The 23999-nt window shown below is 37.6% G+C and overlaps 1 long non-coding RNA gene across 1 annotated transcript in view; it reads right to left on the bottom strand.

Moving 5' to 3' along the window:
• Nucleotides 1–23999, bottom strand: part of LOC110743494 — a 208745-nt gene that overhangs the window by 41404 nt on the left and 143342 nt on the right. The gene's annotated exons all lie outside the window — the stretch shown is intronic.

The raw sequence follows: 23999 nt of genomic DNA, 5'->3' as shown, positions 1-23999 counted from the left end.
TTAGTTATTTCTTGTCTTCTGTTAGCTTTTGAATTTGTTTTCTCTTCCTTCTCTAATTCTTTTAATTGTGATGTTAGGGTGTTCGCTTTAGATCTTTCCCACTTTCTCCTGTGGGCATTTAGTGCTATAAATTTCTCTCTAAACATTGCTTTAGCTGTGTCCCAGAGATTCTGGTACATAGTGTCTTTGTTCTCATTGGTTTCAAATAACTTATTTTTTTCTGCCTTAATTTCGTTATTTACCTAGTAGTCATTCAGGAGCAGGTTGTTCAGTTTCCATGTAGTTGTGCAGTTTTGAGTAAGTTTCTTAATCCTGAGTTCTAATTTGATTGCACTGTGGTCTGAGGGACTGTTGTGATTTCCACTCTTTTTCATTTGGTAAGGAGTGTTTTACTTCCAATTATGTGGTCAATTTTAGAATAAGTGTGATGTGGTACTGCTAAGAATGTATATTCTATTAATTTGAGGTGGAGAGTTCTGTAGATGTCTGCTTCTTCCAGAGCTGAGTTCAAGTTTTGAGTTCTGTAGGTCTGCTTGGTCCAGAGCTGAGTTTAAGTCCTGCATATCCTTGTTAATTTTCTGTCTCATTGTTCTGTCTAATATTGACAATGGGGTGTCAAAGTCTCCCATTATTATTGTGTGGGAGTCTAAGTCTCTTTGTAGGTCTCTAAGAACTTGCTTTATGAATCTGGGTGCTCCTGTATTGGGTGCATATATATGTAGAATAGTTAGTTCTTCTTGTTGCATTGATCCCCTTTACCATTATGTAATGCCCTTCTTTGTCTTTTTTTTAATCTTTGTTGGTTTAAAGTCTGTTTTATAAGAGACTCAGATTACAACTCCTGCTTTTTTTTTTTTTTTTTTTTTTCTCTTTCCATTTGCTTGGTAAATATTCCTCCATCCCTTTATTTTGAGCCTTTTATTATGTGTCTTTGCACATGAGATGGGTCTCCTGAGTACAGCACAATGATAGGTTTTGACTCTTTATCCAATTTGCCAGTCTGTGTCTTTTAATTGTGGCTTTTAGCCCGTTTACATTTAAGGTTAATATTGTTATGTGTGAATTTGATCCTGTCATTATGATGTTAACTGGTAATTTTGCCCGTTAGTTGATGTAGTTTCTTCATAATGTCGATGGTCTTTACAATTTGGTATGTTTTTGCAGTGGCTGGTACTGGTTTAGTGCTTCCTTCTGGAGCTCTTGTAAAGCAGACCTGATGGTGACAAAATCTCTCAGCATTTGCTTGTCTGTCAAGGATTTTATTTCTCCTTCGCTTATGAAGTTTAGTTTGGCTGGATATGAAATTCTGGGTTGAAAATTCTTTTCTTTAAGAATGTTGAATATTGGCCCCCACTCTCTTCTGGCTTGTCGGGTTTCGGCAGAGAAATCTGCTATTAGTCTTATGGGCTTCCCTTTGTGAGTAACGTGACGTTTCTATCTGGCTGCCCTTAACATTTTTTTCTTCATTTCAACCTTGGTGAATCTGATGATTAAGTGTCTTGGGGTTGCTCTTCTCGAGGAGTATCTTTGTGGTGTTTTCTATATTCCCTGAATTTGAATGTTGGCCTATCTTGCTAGGTTGGGGAAGTTCTCCTGGGTAATATCCTAAGAGTGTTTTCCAACTTGGTTCCATTCTCCCCATCACTTTCAGGTATAACAATTAAACATAGGTTTGTTTTTTTCACATAGTCCCATATTTCTTGGAGGCTTTGTTTGTTCCTTTTCATTCTTTTTTTCTCTAATCTTGTCTTCACAGTTTATGTCATTAAGTTGATCTTCAATCTCTAATATCCTTTCTTCTGCTTGATTGATTTAGCTATTGATACTTGTGTATGCTTCGCAAAGTTTTGTGCTGTGTTTTTCAGCTCCATCAGATCATTTATGTTCTTCTCTAAAGTGGTTATTCTAGTTAGCAATTCCTCCAGCCCTTTTTCAAGGTTCTCATCTTCCTTGCATTGGGTTAGTACATGCTCCTTTAGCTCAGAGGAGTTTATTATTACCCACCTTCTGAAGCCTACTTCTGTCAATTCATCGAACTCATTCTCCATCCAGTTTTGTTCCCTTGCTGGCAAGGAGTTGTGATCCTTTGCAGGAGAAAAGGCATTATGGTTTTTGGAATTTTCAGCCTTTCTGTGCTGGTTTTTCCTTTTCTCTTTAACAAACCTGAGAAAAACAAGCAACGGTGAAAGGATTCCCTATTTAATAAATGGTGTTGGGAAAACTGGCTAGCCATATGCAGAAAACTGAAACTGGACCCCTTCCTTACAACTTACACAAAAATTAACTCAAGATGGATTAAAGACTTAAACATAAGACCTAAAACCATAAAATCCCTAGAAGAAAACCTAGGCAATGCCATTCAGGACATAGGCATAGGCAAAGACTTCATGACTAAAATGCCAAAAGCAATGGCAACAAAAGCCAAAATTGACAAATGAGATCTAATTAAACTAAAAAGCTTCTGCACAGCAAAAGAAACTATCATCAAAGTGAACAGGTAACCTACAGAATGGGAGAAAATTTTTGCAATCTATCCATCTGACAAAGGGCTAATATGTAGAATCTACAAGGAACTTAAACAAATTTACAAGAAGAAACAAACACATACATCAAAAAGTGGGCGAAGGATATGAACAGACACTTCTCAAAAGAAGACATTTATGTAGCCAGCAAACGTATGAAAAAAAGCTCATCATCACTGGTCATTAGAGAAACGCAAATCAAAAACCACAATGAGATACCATCTCACACTAGTGTGAGTCACGATCATTAAAAGTCAGGAAACAACAGATGCTGGAGAGTATGTGGAGAAGTAGTAATGTTTTTACCCTGTTGGTGGGAGTGTAAATTAGTTCAACCATTGTGGAAGACAGTGTGGCAATTCCTCAAGGATCTAGAACCAAAATACCATTTGACCCAGCAATCCCATGACTGGGTATATATCCAAAGATTATAAATCAATCTCCTATAAAGACACATGCGCACATATGTTTATTGCAGCACTATTCACAATAGCAAAGACTTGGAACCAACACAAATGCCCATCAGTGATGGACTGGATAAAGAAAATGTGGTACATATACACCATGGAATACTATGCAGCCATAAAAAAGGATGAGTTCATGTCCTTTGCAGGGACATGAATGAAGCTGGAAACCTTCATTCTCAGCAAAACTAATGCAAGAACAGAAAACCAATGTTTTCAGTCATAAGTGCGAGTTGAACAATGAGAACACATGGACACAGGGAGGGGACCATCATACACCATGACCTGTCGTGTGGTGGGGGGCTAGTGGTGGGATAGCATTAGGAGAAATACCTAATGTAGATGACAGGTTGATGGGTGCAGCAAACCACCATGGCATGTGTATACCTATGTAACAAACTGCACATTCTGCACATGTATGCCAGAACGTAAAGTATAATAAAAACAAAAAGAATCTTGTTCATAATCCATGTATGGTCTCTACATTTCACCTTACTATTTAGCTCTACTTTTAGTAGAATCACAAAAGATGTTTTTTACTAGGATATGAGTTTGTTTCCTTTAACTATTCTTCCTTAATTTTTTTTCATATAGTAATAGGAATATTTCTGGATTTGTAAGCTTTCTGTTCCTCAGAGGATGTATTGAAAAATCTATTGGAAGGTCAGGTGTGGTGGCTATGCCTGTAATCGCAGCACTTTGGGAGGCCAAGATGGAAGGTAGGCTTGAGGCCAGGAGTTCGAGGAAAATATATTGAAAACTACTAAAATTGCAACCTTTTAACAGTTTGCATGCTTTGGTTCCAGATTATTTTCCAAATAGTTTTTGTATCATCCCCTTTTCATGATCACTAGAAGATGCTAGAACTAAATGTCTTCATTTACATTCATGACTTTATTTATTTATTTATTTATTTATTTATTTATTTATTTTTTGAGACAAAGTCTTGATCTGTCGTGCCCAGGCTGGAGTGCAGTGGCACGATGTCAGTTCACTGCATCCTCCACCTCCCAGGTTCAAGCAATTCTCCTGCCTCAGTCTCCCAAGTAGCTGGGATTACAGGTGCACACCACCATGCCCAGCTAATGTTTCGTAGTTTTAGTAGAGATGGGGTTTTATCATATTAGCCAGGCTGGTCTCAATCTCCCGACCTCAGGTGATCTACCCACCTTGGCCTCCCCAAAGTGCTGGGATTACAGGCGTGAGCCACCATGCCTGGCCACGACTTTATTTATTAAGACTGTGTTCACTATAAACTTTAAGGGAGCTTGAAGACTTTAGGAAAAATACAGTTGGTCTTATGAGAAATGCTGAGGAATGCTTTGTGAATTTGTGGTTCTATTTTGAGCAGTATGTTTTCTCAGAGAGATCCTTCCAACAGAGCATGTACTCCATGTTCTCCATATGGTGCACTGAAATTGTAGGGAATGTATATCTATCTATATATTCTGGATGTACATTTCCTTTATTCTTCAGTCCTTCTGGCAAAATCTTTGTCTCAACATGCTTTGGATGACATTTAGGGAAGTTTATACTTTCAAGTTTGTAATGAGTAGAAGAGAAGATTCTAAGTATCGTTTTTCTCAGGGCATGATAAATGACCAAACTAGTAAAGTTATAAAACACCACTGCAATATTTCATTAATAAATTTATATGCAAGGTGATAGTGTGATATATCACTTAGAATTTAAGATTTCAGTGTGAAAAAGGTAGCACATATTCCTCAAAAAGCTGAGACAACAAAACTGTTTTTGAGAATCTATGTAATATTCACAAAAATTATCAGATACCAGTCCAGGGACGAAGCCTCCAAATGTTCTAAATATTAATATAAGACAGACTATGCTCTGTTGCCATAATACAGGGTAATTAGAAACCAATAACAAATGAATATTTTTAAAAAACTGTACATAGCTTCACCATAAGCAATATTGTCTCTAGGCTACAAATTCTGCTTAAGAAATTTAAGTCTGTAAAAAAAGAAAAGGTTGAAACCGCATATATTATGAAAACCAAAACCAAAACCAAATGTTACTTAATAAGCATGTCCTTTAATAACACAGCAAGTTTATCAATAATCTAACAGTTGAGATAATAGGTAGCAGTCTTTTTTTTTTTTTTTTTTTTTTTTTTGTCTCAGTCTATCGCCTATGCTGGAGTGCAGTGGCATAGTCATGGCTCATTGTAGCCTTGAACTCCCGGGCTCAGGCGATCCTCCAACCTTAGCCAACTTAGTAAATGGGACCACAAGTATGAGCCACCATGCCTGCTTGATTTTTTTATGGAGACTAGGGTCTTGCCATGTTGCCCAGTCTGGTTTTGAACTCCTGGGCTCAAGCAATCCTCCCACCTTGACCTCCTAAAGTGCTGGTTTACAAGTGTGAGCCACCTCACCTAGCCTAGATAATCTTATTAAGACAAATGCTTAGGACTACAAACAGGATTGTTCCATGTTATATTTCTGTGTCAGTATTTGGTGGGACCAATGAATTAGCTGATTTTTCATTTTTTCTTGTGTATTTTAGAATGTTTTTATAATTGGCAGGTATTACTCTTAAGTGCAAAAGATAGAATCTCAAGAAAAGGCTGGGCGCGGTGGCTCACGTCCATAATCCCGGCACTTTGGGAGGCCAAGGGGGGGTATCACAGGAGCCTGGCCAACATGGTTAAACTCCGTCTCCACTAAAAATACAAAAGTTAGCTGGGCATGGTGGCACACACCTGTAATCCCAGCTACTCGAGAGGCTGAGGCAGGAAAATCACCTGTACCCAGGAGAGGGAGGTTGCAGTGAGCCAGGATAGCACCACAGCACTCCAGCCTGGGCTGCAGAGTAAGACTCTGTTGTGACACCACCACCAACAAAAAAACTCCCAAAAAACCTCAAGGAAAATAAAGAGTACACTCCTGGCAAGTAGCATTTTCTAAAGCTACTCTGAAAGAGTGGTCTATATTAGGAAAATTTAATTTCCTCAAGAAAGCAAAATCTTTTGTAACTCAGTATTTCATAGAAAACAAAATCCTATATATGTGTGTGTGTGTATGTGTATATTGTGTGTGTGTATATATATAGTTTAGTAAGGAAAACATACTAAAAAAATTTCATAAATTCCCTAGAAAAGCATAAATTCAGTACTTTCTCAGAATTTACATTTTGTTAAGAGTAGCATCAGTCAGTGTGTAAGGCCTTGTAGCCAGCATCCTTACTGCTCTGCCTATAGCCTCCTGGCCCACCCTGAAGGTCAGCTGTGGCTAGGGTGGGCCGTTGCAGTACCCGCCAACAGCTTTCTGCCTCAAACACCTGCATGTTTGCATCAGGGTTTTCTCCGGATACTTGGAGAAATACTTGGCCTGAGTATAGGACAGGCCAGAAGTGATTTATATTAATCCTCTCAGGAGGAACCTTTGAACAAGGAGGGCAGAATTGAGGGATTTATGGCCCAGCTTCCTCATTTCAGAAGGACAATCTAAGGCATGTCCGCCATAGTTTCTCAGTGGGTCCTCAGCAGAACTGGGCCCAGTTGCCCATAGCGGAAGCCTGCTTCTGATTAATGTATCCTTTTCAACTTTCCTTCCTTTACTGTGTCACTTCCTCACTCCTCACTTCTAAAACACTTACATCCAAATCCTGTGTCACAGTCTGCTTTCTGACAGGGGAATACAATCTAAGGTTGCATGCTAGATGTGAGACAACTTCTTGAAACAAAGGCTTTTTCGTGTTTACTCTGGAATTCCTGAACTTAACATGCCTCCAGCACATATAAAAATCAGATATTTTCCTAGACCTCAATTAGATCTGAATACAGCAGAGAATACAGTCAAGGATTCTACAGAATGAGGTATACTGGATTAATTTCTATAAGAGACACAACAAAAGTGCTATAGCATGTAGTCACTAATTATAAATTAGGAGATCAGCAAAGGCTTTAAGGAGGAGGTGGTAGTAAATCAGGCATCTGAAGGATGCATAAGATTTTGTCAAGTGGAGAAGAAGGATTAAAGTGACATTCCAGGCAAATGAAAGAGCAACATCAAAGTCTCAGAAGTGTTAGGGTACATGGACTACTGAGAGAAAATAATAGTGCTTTTGGAATGAACCTCAGAGTACATGAAATAAGAGGGCAGAAAGCAAAAAGGAGCTAAGTTAGTCCATGGCAGCCTGCACATTCGAGGAAGCGCTGAATAGATGGGGAGAGAATGTTTCAGAACTGCACATAGAGAGCTATTTTTTTTGGTGTGACTTCTAAAAAAAAGCCTCGCCCACGCATTGACGGTCACTTCCTTTGCTAACATTATTTTGAAAGTCTGACTCACTAATAGAGCATTTTTCCTGAAACTCAAGGCATTTAGAATTTGGATATATTTTCTTTTCTTTCTTAAAGAGGACAAGAAAAAGAGAAAAGAGCTTCTCTTCTTGCCTGGGATTTCAACAAGTGTTTGTATCTTACATTGTCTAATTTATTAGAATTCATTTCTTTAAGCTTTCCGCTTTGAAGCTATCACTTTTTCTGAAGGGGACCATGATGTGCTCATTCTCCTTATATAAATTAGTTTGTGAAGAGAAAGATTTGGGAGACCAATGCAATGATCATCTAGTATGACGGGTGGGATAAGCACTGGTCTGGAAACAAGGAAACCTGGGCTCTAACTCTGGATCTTCCTCATCCTGGCTTTTTGGCCTTGGGGGAATCATTAAAACTTTCACTCTCTGTTCAGTGAGGTGTTGGACTAGACGATCTCTAAGATTTCTTCTAGCCCCAACTTCTTGTCCACTTGACAAAATCTTGTGCAATCATGGAGGACATGCCTCAGATTGTCCTGACATGATTAACTAAAGGTCAGAGGAGGAAACTGAGTCTCTTATGAATGTCACTAAAAAAAAGTTATTTGAAAATTGATGACATTATCATTTTTTGAAAAAATATAATGCAAACATCATTTTCACTAGCTCCTTTAAAAGATCTTTTTTCTGATGATTTAATGTAAGCTCCATCAATTAAAATAGGCATAATCGTGCTCTTATAAAATAGTAATTTTTTAAAATGTATCTGATGGCACCAGGCCTTGGGGTATATTTCATTAGTTGTTGGAAAGATGATAGCATTTAATTAAGAAATGAATCACAATGAACAATCTAGATTCTGAATGTATTTCCCACTGAAATATAGACATCATTGATAGATGACAGTCTGTTTTTAGGGCTAGCATTCTTTAAGATATTGTTGTAGTACAAAACAAGGTTAAAAAAACTCCTGTCTTCTTATACTCTGAATAAAATAGTAGCCAGAGAAGCAGTCTTCATAATTTACTTCTACTTTATCATGCACCTTCTAAATCGAGTTTTTTTTTTTTTTTTTTCATATTGGAAAACACTCTAGCTTATTCTGTCAGTGATTTTTTCCCCACGTGGTAATGATGGAAAGGTCTTAACTTACAGAGAAATAAATATGGGAACAATACCTGTTTAAACAGCAAGCACAGGGGCAGGTGAGAGAGTCTGGGAGGAGGCTCTTTTGCCTGAGGGTCACTGTCATGCAACAGTGCTGAACACAGCAGCATCCACTACTAACTTCAAAATTTAGAAATCTCAAGTAATGTTCCAGTATTATCCAGGGAATCTGAAAAGAAAAACTGGCGCGCTCAATAAGTATATTTTTTAAAAGTCATATTGGGGCTGGTCGTGGTGGCTCATGCCTGTAATCCCAGCACTTTGGGAGGCCAAGGCAGGTGGATCACGAGGTTAGGAGTTCAAGACCAGCCTAGCAACATGGTGAAACCCCATCTCTATTAAAAATACAAAAATTAGCTGGGCATGGTGGTGTGTGCCTGGAATCCCAGCTGCTCGGGAGGCTGAGGCAGTATAATTGCTTGAACCAGGACCCATGAGACAGAGGTAGCAGTGAGCAAGATCATGCCACTGCACTCCAGCCTGGGCTACAGAACGAAACTCTGTCTCAAAAAAAAAAAAAAAAAAAAAAAAAGAGAAGTCATATTGGGCTTGAGAACTCTCTAGCCTGATTATTTACTTTTTAGACCTCAAACGGTTCAAGAGAATGCAAAACAAACTATACTTTGAACCTAATAGTACAATGACAAAATAATCATTTTCTTTCCAACACATTTGAAAATATGTCCAGTGCACTTGTTAAGACAAAATTCTAGATCCACAAATATTAAAATCACAAAAATGGTTTTGGTGAGAAGTGGTGAGGAGACCAGACAGGAAAGGTGAAGAAAGAGAATTAGCATTCACAGCATACTTTCCCTCCAGCTAGCCTGATATACACTAACTTTATGCTAATTTATATAATCTTCACAAACAACTCTATAAGGTAGGTGTTATCTTTATTTTACAGTGGATAGAACTGAGGTTCATTAAAGTTAATTAACTTGCTCATCATAGTGTGGTTGTTAATGTCAGAGACCTCATTTGCTTTCAAGAGCTGTGCTGTTTAATACCATGCTGTGTTCTGCTTCAGATGATGCATCTCTGCAGGAATAAAAGCATATACTGTACATTTATTTTCCAAGAGTCAAATCACTATCATTTGATTTTAACATAAGCAAAGCAAAAGTCCCAGAACATAAGCTTATCATTGTGAAACTACTGCAGATTTGGGTATCACAGGGTACACGTGGCAGGCTGGTGGGACCTCAGTTTAGTCTGACTGAGAGTTTGATGCACTTGATGGGTGCAATGAGGACTGAACCATCAGAGGCTGGTGACTGGCCGCCAGGAATCACCTGCAGCCAGTTACTTATTGGCAAAGTCAGAATAGGATGAAGTGAGTAAGGCCTTTGCTCCAAGTGTAAAATTTAAGGGGGTACCCAAAACTCAGTAATTGAAATAAAAAATATTCTAATGCAATTTCTTAAAAAAAATCCAAATCAGCAAATTACCTGTTTTTGTAAATAACAGCAGGGCTCTGAGTTCTAAGCCATGTCAAATAGTGAATTTCTTTATCTCTCAGAGGTCTAAGGAAGAAGAAAGATCTCACTGGGTAAAATCAGAATGATTTTTACTAGATTCAGGCACTCTGTTTTGGGGGGTATAGGAGCAGTATATTCTCTGGTCCTGTGCTAGTAGGAATCTCCTACTTTCTTAGAGTGGAGCTAGACTGGGCATGACTAAGTGTCTTGATTTTCCCAGGCTATGTAGGTTTTAGCACTGAAAGGACTGCTCCCCGCAAAATCCTCAGTCTTGGAAAAACTGCAATGATTGGGTGATCCTAGCAGAGGGGATGTACTTAAGAGTCATACTACTAAAAAAAAGAAAAAGAAAGAAAAGAAAGAAAGAAAGGAAAGAGAGAATATGTGGATATTCTGTTTGGGGCCAGCTCTTAGCATTTAACATAGGTAGAAGAAGAATGTTTGAGTATATATTTGACTATTAAAATTAGAGTCATGCCAACCAGGGTGAAGTTACAGGTGACATAATTTATGTGTTCCCAGGCTACACCAGCCTGGGAGAGGGGTACGGGGAATGATAGTCTTGGTGATTTCTCTGGAAGATATCACCACCTGCTTTCTTGGGCTTTCCAACTCCTTTAAATCCTGTTCTACTTATTCCTTGAGTCCCTGGGAGGTCTTGCACCTGCCATATTGAGCAAGTCCTCTTATCTTCTAGTCTTTGACATAGACATTGATGACTATCACTGTGACTGTGATTGAGGGTTTGGGATTTCCAAAGCCACCAGAGCAGTCAATTGGCACCACTTCCTGCAGGGATGCATTCTGCTGTATTCAGTCAAATTCACTGAAATAAGATTTGTTTCCAAAATCTTTTTTTTTTTTTTTCTCAATGAGTTCCCTACACCTTCACTCCACCCCGACCCAATTTAGATCTGAACAAAAGTCTAATGAACTGCTCCCTCCAAACAAAGGCAAAATTACTGTAATGATGGAGAAATAGAAGTTATAGGAGCCCGTGAGTGAATTTGAACTAATCTTGTATTCTTTTCTTTTAAAGAAGACCCCTGGATCCATGTTGTGGACTGAATTGCATCCCCCCTCCAATTCATATATTGAAGCTCTAACCCCTAATGTGTTTGGAGATAGGGCTTTTAGGCTGTAATTAAGGTTAAGTGAGGTCATAGGATGAGGTCCTAATCTGATAGGACTGATGATCTTACAAGAAGAGTAAGGAGATCCCCCTGTCCTTCTTCCCTGCTTTTCCTCTCTCTTTCCCCTCCCCCTACTTCTTCCTCTCTTTCTCTCTCCATGTGATTACATAGTCAGAAGGCAGCCTTCTGCAAGCTAGGAAGTGAGTCCTCTCCAGAGACCAATCATGGTGGCATCCTGCTCCCAGGTGTATAGCCTCTGGGGCTGTTAAGAAAAATAAATGTGTGTGGTTTAAACCACTCAGTCTGTGATATTTTATTATGGCAGTCTTAGCAGACTAAGACAATTAATTTTGTCTATGAACCTGTATTTGACCAATAGGAATGCAAATTGAAATCCTTATCTCTGACTTTATTAACTTTGTGTTACAGTGATAATTTATGGCCCAGAGAAGGCAAATCAGCACAGAGACAGGAATATTTTTTGGTCTGGAGCATTGACAGCAATTTAGCTACTGGGAAGCGATTGTTGTGAACATCAGAGGTGATTACAAGAGTGAAAGCCAGAAAGAGAAAGTTCCTTTTGTTTGAGCAACTCGAGTGAAATCGATTTGGTGGCATGACAGTAGAGGCCATTCTGAGTGGGAGACAGCATAGCACAGTGGCTAAAAGCAGGGACTCTGGACTCAATACCTGCATCCACTATATATAATCTGTATAAAAGTACACGTGTTACTTTGTTTTCTTTGCATCAATTCCTTATCTATAAGATAGTACCTATATCACAGAGTTTCTATAAAGAACAAACTTTATAAAATGTGTGGAGCTTTTAGAACACTGCTTATTGCATAGAAAATCTTCAGAATATATTACCTATTTCATTTATAAGAAAATATCTTTAGTGTTTCCTAAACAAATAGCATTCTCATTTGTCCAGCTGTACAAACTCTTGACTACCCTTTGCCTGGTATTCATATTCAGTCTATTCCCATGTCCTATCAATGTTATCTTCCAAATATTCAATTAATCCACATCCCTTCATCTCCACTACAGAGGACAAGTTTCTCTGGGAAAGAAAGTATTTTTCCTGGCTTCCAGAGAGGGAAGGGGGGTTAAAAGTCTTTACAATGTACTTAGGTTTTTGCTATTTACTGCAATAGTCTAATTCATCTAGCTTTGCCTCCCCCATCCCCACCACTTGTTCTCCACACCTTGAGAAGAGTCCTTAAGGCTCTTCCTGAGCCTTCCCTACTATTACTTGGTTAACAGTTGACTCATCATAAGTCAGCTCAAGTGTCCTTTCATGGGGACACTTGTCTTGCCTGCAATTCTCCCCTTTTCTCAAATCTAGGTAGGTTTTCTTTGTTATTTGTCAGATTTCTCTCCTTCATAAAAGATTTAGTCTACTCTTGCTCACCATCATACCTGTAGTGCCTGGGAGAGTGCTTGGCTCATACATGATAATCAGTATTTGTTGAATGAATGAACTAATAAAGAAATGACCTGTCGGCTGGGGCTTCATCTCTTTTGCTGTTGAATGTTGTCTATACTGTTACTTGACAAATTGTTTTAATTGGTCCCTCAGGCCAATATGGCCTAAGCTATGTGGGTTATGAGTGTTATCATTTTAAAAAATCATATTAAATTATTCACTTGCATTGAAATATTCAAACCTACAGCTGCCTAACAAACTTTATCTGAATGCCAGAATACAAAGAAATATTTCCAAACAGCCTTCTTAGGGCATAAAACTTAGTTGCACTCTTTCTACAGTGAGTCTTACATCCATTAGAGGTCTTAATTAAGACTTAATTTTACTTGAAGGATTCCTAGAACTACAAATATCTGATGCATATAAAAATCACTGACAACAATCTTTGAAGAGTTCAGAAAATAAAGTTTGCAACTGGAGGTAGTTTTTGCTTCGTATGTACCATGTTTTTCTGCGGCTCTGAGAAAAAGGAAAGGGGTAGTTTATTGAGCAGCACTTAGAAAAACATTTATTGAACAGAAAATATATTACTTTACCCTGAAAGGTATTATCATATTTCAAAGCTAATTTTCATACATAGAAATGGAGACTGAAAAGATTACTCTGATCAGATTTTCTCAGCTGGTAATAATAAATGTGAATTTCAAATTTCCAGAACTTTTGACTTCCAAGTGTATCCTCCTGGTGAGCCATGCTGCCTCTGCCTTTAGGGTTGGCCAGAGCTTGTCTGCTGCCAACACCCTATAAATGGGTTGCATAGGGTATTATACAAGCTCTGGATTCCTTCCTTCTTTCTGTCTTTCTTCTTTCCTAGAGGAAATGCTTGAGTTGTTTAAGGTGCATTTTCTCTGTCTTGTCTATCATTTAGCTGTTTCTCCTTCCTGTATGTTTTTTGGTATGTTATCCAGAGTTACATGACATTAATAAATACTCAGGAATTAAGTGATTTTCATTCTTCATGCTTAAAGAAAAAACTCCACTAGTATTCAAATTCTTTAATATCGAAATCATTTTCTGCATCATTCTACCACAAACCCTAAATAAAAGTTGCATGTGCAGGCACTTCAATCCTTCACACATGAACCCTTCCATTTAGTTATTTATTTAATTCCACTCCTGGAATAAGATAGGTATGCATTACAGTTTGGGTAAATAATGATTGCATTGTTCTCTTCTCATGTAATTTACTGGGGATTGGCACATCCTAGAGTAAATTGCAAAGACCGGAATTGGATTGAAGTGGAGTGCAGCTGTTATATGCCTGTGTACAAACAGCTTCCAAATAACAGTCTAAAATAGTCTTCCAACAGTGTCTGGTGATCTTGCCAGCAATTTTTCTCATTGCCCTCGGATGTAAATCAGCTGAGCTAGGATGCATAAACTTAACAGATTGTCTTTTTAAAACAGCTTAGTCAAAATTATTTTTAAAATACAGAAATGGCCTGAAGCTTGGTGTATGTGTGTGTATACGCACGCATGCATGCACGCACACATACACACATGCATATTGCTGACAATGATTTTGTAAACTCTGTAATTTTTATTCCACATTGTGTGAGACCTACACTTCTCCTGGGATCCATCTGATATAGAATCTGTTGGTTTTCCACCAGTGATAATTTGATGTAAAATCTTAAATCTGACCTGAAATGTTTTTTTGTCTTACTATCTTTACATCAGTATTAATCGTTGTGATATACTAAGATATAATTCAGTTGGTTCATAACTGTGCCAATAGCTCTATCTTTATGTACAAATAGACATACCTAAATCCAGTTCATTTTTAAAAATTTAACTACACTACAAAAGAGGTTGAATTATTCTCATTTTGTTTTTGGATATGTTGGATGTGGGAAGTGGAGAGTAACAACTATGATATTATTGATCATTATGGATTGCATGACTGATACAGATAATATAAGTTTTCATTAATTTAATAAATGTTAACTGAGAGCTAGTGGGCCCCCATGATTATATTAGGCTCTGGGGTTACTGAGATGAAGATTCTATGTCCCATTGTCAAAGCAGGGAGTTTCTTAAGGAGATAACCATGCAAACAGAGAGAATACAGTATGATGCTCTTTTACTATAAACAGCACCATTGACTTCCAATCAATTAGTTTTGATAATATCTGAAAGAGATATCTCTATAGCTGCTATAATAAATGTATGTACAAAAAATAGAGAAATAGGAAAAGGATTATCTAACCCTACTTGCAAGAGCAAGAAAAGGTTTTACGAAGAAGATAATGACTGAGCTGGCAATGAAAAGTGTTTGAGGTATTTTGACAAAGGGGACAGAGTCGGAGGAGAACATTCCCATAGAGGGAGTAGTGTATAATAAAGGTGCAAACATATAGAACTTGAATCATTCATGATGCTGCAAATGGTTCAGTATTTCAGGGGAGTAAAGTCTGAGCAAGGAAGTGGCAAGAGATAACCCTGAATAAATAGGCCAAAATCAGAGTGAGAAGAACTTTTCATGCCATGCAAATGGGATTAGATTTTTATGCCCTAAAGTAGCTGAAAACGTTTGAGTGTCTTAAACTTGAGAGTGTCATAGTCATCTTTTTGCATTAAAAATATCATTCTGACAGTACTATGGAGAATGGACTGAATGAGGACAATACGAAGGCTTGGGAAATCTGTAAGGGGGCTTGTGCAGTAATCTCAGTGACAAATGATAAATGCCTGAACCAGAACAGACACAAGGAAATGGAAGGGAGAGTTATGAGATGTCTTGAAATGTAGAATTCACCATCTTGGTAACTGATTTGATGTGGGATGTTGGGGCTGGATAGGAGAGAGAGAAACGTAAGATATCTTTGAGATTTGTCTTATGCAACTACATGGATGATGGTATATTTTCCTGAGATAATCAATTTAGAAGGTAGAGTAGGTGTGGGGGTGTTGAGTTCAATTTTGGTAAGTGATAACTGCAAGATGCATGAGTGACTTTTCAGCTGCTATGGAGAGTGTGCTATTGGGCATAGGGCCCTGGAGCTTAGCAGGGATGTGGGTATGTGTTTATAGGTGAGTTTATAGATGGTAGTTACATATTTGCAGATGAAACTGCCTAGGCGGTGTGGACAAGAAGAAAAGGCAAAGGATAGAGCCTTGAGGTACACCAACATTCATGGAGGGCACACTAGAGAATCCTACAAATAGAATTGAATAGAGGTCCAGTAGAGAACTAAGAGGAGGGCCAAGGAAGCCTGGTGCCACTGAAACCAAGACACTCCTCTTTGTATTGCAGCTGCCCTGAAGAGAAGAGCATATCACACTTTGAAAAGTTTCAGGTATTGCTCAGACATTCCCTGTGATTTCTTCTTCTTCTTTTTTTTTTTTTTTCTAGAATGCTTCCCTAATCTCTACATAAACTACCACTCTCCTGTGAAGCCCTCCTGGCTACTGTATCTGTAAGGTACAATGCAGAATTATGACCAAATCACTGGTGGCATTAATCAGAAATTAACTTTGTAATTATATATGCCCATTTTGTTTAGCCAAACAAGAGACAAGGTATTTTTCATGCCTTGCCTGTGGTAGATGTCTCAGGCCAGTCCACTAGAAGCAGAGACTGAGAGAGGGACCCAGGTGCACATGATTCATTGAGGGAGTGCTTACCACAAAAAACCTGCAAGTGAGTGGAGGAAGAAGGTTGTGATCTTGGATTGCTTAGTCCTGGCCTGGTCCATAGCAGCCAGGGAGAATAATTGCATCTTAAAGTTATCCTTGCTTGAGGTAAGGGTGTTTGGTTTTGTACTCCTGCGTCAGCCAAGGGCAAATCTCTGGAGAAGGTCATAGGTGTCAGTCACTAGTCTTGCCCTGGCAGCAGATAGGGGAGGGATTTAATGACCTATACAAAGGTATCAACAGTGTCCACTGCAGCAGGCAGGCATTCGAGGATTTAGTGATTGCTTTGTATTTCCCAGATGTTGGCTCTTTTTGTATTTGGCTTGGGAGCTATGGCGAAGAAAAATAGTTTCTCTCTTCATCTCTCTCTCTCCCCGCTTCACCTCCAATCCTTTTTGTTTAAAATGGAACTTTATTTTTTGTATGTCTTCTATTGAGGAAAATAAAAAGTTTAAAAAAGAAAATAAGTATTGCCCCAAATTCTAGCACCTTAAGATAATTACTGTTAACATTTCAGCATATTTTCTTCAAATTTTTATAAAAGCATTTTAGTCAAGATCATTCTGTAAATTAAACAAAAATAGTCATTTTACTTGTGCATAACCTTGTTAAATCTACAACTAGATACAATTTTATTATGTGATTGAACTATACTTTATTATGACCATTCCCTTAATTTGAGCCTTTTAAGTTTTCCCATATTTTCACTTTTATAAAAAATACTTTCAGCAATATATTTTGCCATAAGAACTATTCTTCACATTTCAGATTATTTCTTAAGATTAAATTCCAAAAATGGAATTACTGAGATCAAAGTCATGAAAATTATAAGGTTCTTGGTAGATACTGCAAATTGCTTTTTTTTTATAGGCCGTCCACTTTAGACTTTCACCAGCAATTGATGAGACTGCCTTTTGCTATACTATGTCAGGGTAGTAGGCTGCTCCCTTTAGAATGAATCCCTCAGTTCTCTTCAGTGGAAACAACCGCTGAAATACAGTTCCTGTATTCTCTTCCAGAGATACGCTATATGTATTTATGATATTTTTTGATGTATGAAAATTTTGTAGTTTTACAAAGACAAACTCATTACATTGTCAAATTTGCTAATATTTCTCATGATTGTGGTTCACTTTTGATTTTCCTCTATCCTTTGTCATTGACTGGTTGATATAATTATTTTGGTCAAAGAAGAGTCATATTGATCTTGAAAACTGGGACAAGAAAACTTTGTAAGAGGTGTTTGCTCAATCCATTTCACTCTTCTCAGGGGAGCCCGTAGGATGACCCACACCAGGGTAAGCCTTAGGTTTTCTAAGCAAGGTGGAAAAAATCAGCTTCATCTTGTCTGAGGGAAGGGCTCAGAAACAATGTCTGTCTACTGCTCAGATATTTGTAAAGTGATGACGATTCTGCCCATTGTTGTTAGAGAATACAGCATTTGCTGTAAAGGAAGGTTGTGTGTGTGTGTTTAGGTTCAGAGTGGAGGTGAGGCATAAATCAGAGAGAAGCAAACTGGTGGTAAAGGCTAGGTAAGAATAGATAACAACACGTTTTCAGAATTTGTTGGGAAAGTATGCAAGCTCTCTCAAATGCCCTCCTTTTGCTAAATTCCACAGCAACATGTTTTTTTATTATATACAAGATCGCATACAGAGGAACCTGCCATACTGGATAGATGTTGTTTTCTCTATGTTCATTCTTCTTAATACATTTTAAAATTATTTTGACATTTAGCTACTTATAAGTAGAAGCCTGAACAAGATAATTTAATTCTTGATCTGGATGATGTTAGGATTTGGATAAAGTGAATGAAAAAGTTATTACTCAAATGTGCCCAAAATGGTATAATAATGTATTCCAGAAGGTGTTAGAAAACAATTATAACTGTACAAAAATCTTTTCCTAAAGATCAGGTATTCTGAATTTTTCTTTTTTAAAATCTTGACACAAACAGTTTATATTTTATTAAATTTCTTCACAAAGATCTGAACCTTTTCTAGTATATACCTGGCAACATACCAGATAGCACTGTCTGATAAATATAAATTTAAACCACTGAAGCAGAGTCTGAACTGAGGAAGAAAATGTGATGTAGGAGAGCACAGTTCCTCTTCTGTGTTAGAGAGTAGTGCTGTAAGATTTCCTTTCTTGTTGAGATAAGAGAAGGGAGTAGGAATGAGTGCAAATTGGGGTTACAATACATCATGATTTCTTGTGATGAAAGAAAAGCAGTGAACACCTTTGGGTCTCCATTTCTTTAACTTTAATGTGGGGAGATGTACTCGATTTGTAAATTATGTGATCTGTAACTTAGGTTCATCATGTTATCCCCTGTAGTGAAATAGGAACAAGGACCCACTGAGTTTTCTCTCTTGCTAATGGTTGTTTTCCTTGGGGCAGCTTGATGAAGGGCATATAGAGAAAGAGAGGATTTTCTTGTGGAATAACAATTTAGAGAGACTTTGATGGAGAGCAAGGATAAAACCCAGCTTTTAACACGAATTTGTGGCTAAGAGGTGCTCCTGCTTTTTAAAGCCAATTGTAGTGACAAAAGAGGGAAAGGGATGAAGGTGAATAGTGAAAAGGCAGGATACCAAGTGTGTTATTCTGCCAATGAGGTGTGACACCTGAGAAATGGTCAAGTATTCATTGAAACAATTCTAGGCAATGGAACAAAAATGGAAGGCTTCTTGCTTTACAAATATACAGAACAAAGAGGTTTACCCTTGAAATTTTTGGTAAGAGTCATAGATTTTAGGTAGGAGGTTATTTTCTGACCTCCTCTCCTGATAATCTCTGACTTACTCATCTCAACACAAGCACCCTTTTGTTATTCTCAAACATGCCAGGAAAGCTTCACCTTGGGGCTTTGGGCCTGGTTCTTTCCTTTCATGGACTGCTCTTCCCCAGATATTCCTCACCCTTCAAGTCTTTGCTCAAATGTCACTTTCCCATTGAGACCTTCCCATTAGATGATGCAGCCACCCTCCTCCTTCCACCCCAGCTGATGATCCCTTCCCCCAAACCCTCCTCATCCACTTTATTCCGATGTACTCCTTTTTTTCCATAGCACTTATGATCTTCTAATACATGGCAAATTTCAGTTATTTTCATTATTTATTATTTATGATCTCTTGCTTCCTTCCCCCATCCTCCTTCTATTCCCAGATGGAATGCTAAGCTTCAAAAGGGCAACGATTTTTATTTTTTCCTTATGAATGTGCTCAAAATAACTAGTACAGTGTCTGACATGTGAAAGGTACAAAGGGTACTCGTTTAGCATTTGTTAAATGAATAAATGAAGGCTTATGCTATCCACATGTACGAGAAGTACACATCAGCTAAGGAATGCAATAGAGAGATTTTATATATGTCTGCTTTTCCTGTAGCTAGTAGGTACAAATACAGGAAACTATATTAACTAAAGGTTTGTTTTGTTTCCTGGGAGAAAAACTGCTTAGAAACGAGTCCTTTTACTACCAAGTTCACTGTGTTTTCTTAGATTCATAATATTTTGGTTTTGGGTGATGCTTCAAAGGTTTTTTCAGAGTCCTGTGTTATATGTTAGCTCATTTTAATCTCTATTTTACAATAAGAAAACCATAATTCAGAGAGGCAAAAACTCCCTTGCAACAAATGTGACCTCACAGAAGGGTACTCAGGCTTTCTGATTCCACAGCTTTCCCATAACACAGAGAAGAAATAAAGACTACGTCATTATTATTATGGGGTGTGTGTGTGTGTGTGTGTGTGTGTGTGTCTGTGTGTAAAAGGGATGCAGAGTGTGATGTCTGTTCATAGACCAAGAGCAGAGCACAAGAACAGAGACAAATTGTTAGAGACAAAGGAGAGCACTGCCATTTACAGTGACCTACATTTATTGTTCAATATTCAAAACATATTTTAAAAGCTTAAAATATCTAAAATATTTTCATACTGCTCATTTATGCCACAAAATTTATACTCTGTAAGGTGGTTTATTATTATTTTCTCTGTTTCTTGTAACTATAACCCATTTGAAATATTATCAAAACTGAAATCTTGTCATTATTTTCCAATAGTTTTCAGCTCTGTAGCCATAAATTTTCAATATTAGACAGCAGTTTTTGCTCTTTGTTAACATGTATTTATCACATATTTTATTTCTAGGATACACAGCTGTTCACTGTAAAACTATTCTTTTAAGTGTCAGCCTTCAATCATTTGGCCATTTAATTTCTATTTTTTCCCCTAGCAGCTGTTCTATTGATTGTCTAGAAATTGTTCATTCTATGTTTAAAATTATAACAGGAAGTGCAAAATTAAAAGGTTACATGTAAAAAAGGATGCTGGAGTCTAAGAACACAAGTGCAGCTGTGCGCTTCCAAGAAACTGATATATATATACATTCCACACACACACACCCCGTACACACATACACATACATACATACACACACATTGGAAATGCATATGTACAGACACTAATATTGACTTTATTGAAATAATTCAGGAAAAATATCAAGTATATTAAGTGAATACCACATGCTAGTTACTTTGCTGAATACAGAGGCACTGTTTCAGGAAGTTGGTATAATACTATTATCCTTATTTTGGCTGGGCATTGTGGTTCACACGTGTGATCCCAGCACTTTGGGAGGCCGAGGTGGGTGGATCACCCGAGGTCAGGAGTTCGAGACCAGCCTGGCCAACATGGTGAAACCCCATCTCTACTAAAACTACAAAAATTAGTTGGGCGGACGCCTGAAATCCCAAGTACCCGGGAGGCTGAGGCATGACAATTGCTTGAACCCGGGAGGTGGAGGTTGCAGTGAGTTGAGATCCTGCCACCGCACTCCAGCCTGGGTGACAGAGTGAGACTCCATCTCAGAAAAAAAAAAAAAAAAATACTTATTTTACGGATGAGGAAACTGAAGTTTAGGGAAGCTAAGTAATCTGTTCAAGTTTCCACAGCAACTATGTTGCAGAGATAAAGTTGGAATTAAGTTTTGTCCTGATTTCAAAAGGTTTGTTTTTCCTCCTAATCTCTTTTTTCCTGAACTATTTCACATATATAAGAACTACAAAGAGAAAATGAAAATGTATGTATTTATCATTTAGCTTAAGAAGCAGAACGTGGTAAACGTAATTAGACCCTTAATTATATCTCCTAATCCCATTCCCTTGCTTTTCCTTCTGAATCTTGAATTTGTGTTTATCATTCCCATTTACATTTTTATATGTTTACTATATATATGTGTGTCTCAAAGCAATATTTAGTGTTGCCATGTTTTGAAATTTTATATGCTGTTGTGAAAATTTACATTTTCAGTCAACATTATTTTCATTGCTTTTTAAATTTTTGATCCATCTTGTGTTTATAGATGTTTAGGTTGTCTCTATTTTTTTTTTTTTTTTTTGAGACGAAGTCTCACCCTATCGCCCAGGTTGGAGTGCAGTGACGCAATCATGGCTCACTGCAACCTCCACCTCCCAGGTTCAAGCTATTCTTCTGCTTCAGCCTCCCCAGTAGCTGGGGTCACAGGTGCATGCCACCATACCTGGCTAGTTTTTGTAGTTTTTAGTAGAGAAGGGATTTCACCATGTTGGCCAGGCTGATCTTGAACTCCTGACCTCGTGATCCACCCACCTCAGCCTCCCAAAGTGCTGGGATTACAGGCATGAGCCACCGCACCTGGCCAGTTGTCTCTAACTTTTAGCAATGACTTTACATTTTTGACAAGTTGATGGGTACAAAACAGTGTATTATTGTTTTTAATTGGTATTGAAATGGAATTCTTTTCATATATTTATTGGCAATTAATATTACCAGTTCAAGTATTTTGCCCCTTTCTTCTAGTGAGTTGTTCATCCTTTTCTTATTAATTTTAGTGTGACTGCAGATGATAATCTCTGTAGATGTCTTCCTGAATTTATTTTTCTATATATCATGTCTTTTGATATACAGGAATTTTTCATATGTTTAAAGGTTTATGAGTCCATTTTCACACTACTATAAAGAAACTACTGGAGACTGGGTAATTTATAAAGAAAAAGTTTTTCTTTTATCTGTTTTTATTGATTTATTTTAGAGACAGGGTCTCACTATGTTGGCCAGGCTGGTCTTGAACTTTTGGGTGCCAACAACCCTTCTGCTTCAGCCTCCCAAAGTGCTGGAATTACAGGCATGAGCCACCATGCTCAGCCAAGAAAAAAGTTTTAATTGACTCACAGTTCCACATGGTTGGGGAGGACTCAGGAAACTTACAATCATGGCTGAAGGTGAAAGAGAAGCAAGGCATGCTTTACATGGCAGCAGCAGAGAGAGAAAGTAATACGGGGGGTAAGTATCAAACATTTTTAAACCACCAGATCTCCTGAGAACTCACTCATTATCATAAGAACAGCATGGGGGAAACCGCCCCCATGATCCAATCACCTACCACCAGATCCCTCTCTCAACACATAGGGATTACAATTCAAGATGATATTTGGGTGGGGACACAGAGCCAAACCATATCAAAAGGAAATTTTTATTTCTTTTTCTGTGAATTGTCTATTGATATCCTTTGCCAATTTGCAAAGGATATCTATTCTTCTATTGGAGCTTTTTGTCTCTTCCTCAAATTTTTTTTTTTTTTTTAAATTGTAAGAGCTATTAACTATTTTCATTTTTTCTTTTATTTTCTTCCTTCCTTTCCTTTCTTTTCTTTCTTCCTTCCTCTCTCTTTCTGCTCTCTCTCTCTCCCTCCCTCTCTCCGTTTCACTCTGTTGCCCATGCTGGAGTGCAGTGGCATGATCATAGCTTACTGTAGCCTTGAACTCTTGAGCTCAAGCAATCCTCGTCTCAGCCTCCCGGGTAACTAGGACTGCAGACATCATGCCCAGCTCATTATTTTTTCTTTGGCAGAGGTGGGGGTCTCACTATGTTGCTTAGATTAGTCTCAAACTCCTGGGTTCAAGTGATCCTCCCACCTTGGCCTCCCAAAGTGCTGTGATTACAGGCTAGCGCCACCACACTTGACCTCTTCTTGTATTTTTATAATCTTACTTTTTACATTTAAATCTTACATCCTTTGAGAATTTATCTTAGTGTGATCCACCCTTATCTGGGCTATTCAGTTTTTCCAACAGCATTTATTTAAAAGTCCATCTTTGTCTCACTGATTTCAGATGCCACTGAATTCTTGCGTGCATTTGAGTCTATTTCTGGACTTTCCATTTTACTCCATTGGTTTTTCTATTTATGTAACATTACTACACTATTTTAATGATCAGATCTTTATAATATAACTTAATATGTGATAAGGTTAGTTGATCCTTATTGCCCTTCTTTTTAAAAGTTTTCCTAGCCACTCCTTAGTTATAACTTTTCTATATGAACTTGATATCAGTTTGGCTACTTCTTTTACAAAATTCTTTTGGAATTTTATTGAGATTTTGTTGAATTTATGAATTAAGTTAGATGGAATTAAGATCTTAATGATGTGTTTTCCCATCTAAAAACATGGAATGACATTTCATTTATTCAAATCTACTTTTAGGTCCTTTAAAAGTGCTTATGTTTTTGTAAAAATAAATTATGGATTTTAAAAACGTTATGTTTCAAGTTATTTTAGGAATAACTGTTTATTCCTAATTGTTTTTATCTTTTTCTGTTGCTGTTTTGCATTAGTTCTTTTCTTCTATTTTATCCTCTCTCAGGTTATTGTTTGTAAAAATGGACTATTGATACATATATATTAATTTGATACCCTACTACTTCACTGAATTTCCTAATTGTTTTTAGTTTATGGGAAATTCTGAGTTTTCAGTTATACAATATACCGTCTACAAATAGTGATA

This window comes from Papio anubis, chromosome 5 (genome assembly GCF_008728515.1).
Source record: "Papio anubis isolate 15944 chromosome 5, Panubis1.0, whole genome shotgun sequence".
Taxonomy (NCBI): Eukaryota; Metazoa; Chordata; class Mammalia; order Primates; family Cercopithecidae; genus Papio; species Papio anubis.
Note: the sequence above shows the minus strand (reverse complement) of the source record. Positions and strands in the feature narration are given on the sequence as shown.